The sequence below is a fragment of the Physeter macrocephalus genome, chromosome 10 (assembly GCF_002837175.3).
Source record: "Physeter macrocephalus isolate SW-GA chromosome 10, ASM283717v5, whole genome shotgun sequence".
Lineage (NCBI taxonomy): Eukaryota > Metazoa > Chordata > Mammalia > Artiodactyla > Physeteridae > Physeter > Physeter macrocephalus.
Genome location: NC_041223.1, coordinates 21,746,087 through 21,746,808, shown reverse-complemented (window position 1 = coordinate 21,746,808; position 722 = coordinate 21,746,087).

The window sequence follows — 722 nt, the reverse complement described above, 5'->3', positions numbered from 1 at the left end:
GACCAGCACTCACCAGCCCAAGAGGCTTGTCTGCTCACCTGCTGGGGCGGGCGGGGGCTGGGAGCTGAGGCTCAGGCTTCGGAGGTCGGATCCCAGGGAGAGGACTGGGGTTGGCTGCGTGAACACAGCCTGAAGGGGTCTAGTGCGCCACAGCCAGTGGGAGGGAGTCCGGGAAAAAGTCTGGAACTGCCTAAGAGGCAAGAGACCATTGTTTCAGGGTGCGCGAGGAGACGGGATTCCTTCCTCGTGTGCCCACAGAAGGCAGAGCACCACCTAAACGAGCTCCAGAGATGGGCACAAGCCATGGCTATCAGCTCGGACCCTAGAGACGGGCATGAAATGCTAAGGCTGCTGCCGCTGCCACCAAGAATACTGAATGCAAGCACAGGTCACTATCCACACAACCCCCGCCCCCCACCCCCAGGAGCCTGTGCAGCCCACCAGTGCCAGGGTCCCATGACCCAGGGACAACTTCCCTGGGAGGACACATGGCAGACACATGGCATGACTCAGGCTGTTGCAATGTCATGCCGGCCTCTACCACTGCAGGCTCGCCCCGCATTCCAATTATGACTACCATACCCCTCCCTCCTCCAGGCCTGAGTGAGCCAGAGCCCCCAGTCAGCCACTGCTTTAACCCCCTCCTGTCTTGGCAGGGAACAGACACCTGAGGGCGGCCTACATGCAGAGGCAGGACCAAAACCAAAGCTAAACCCCAGGAG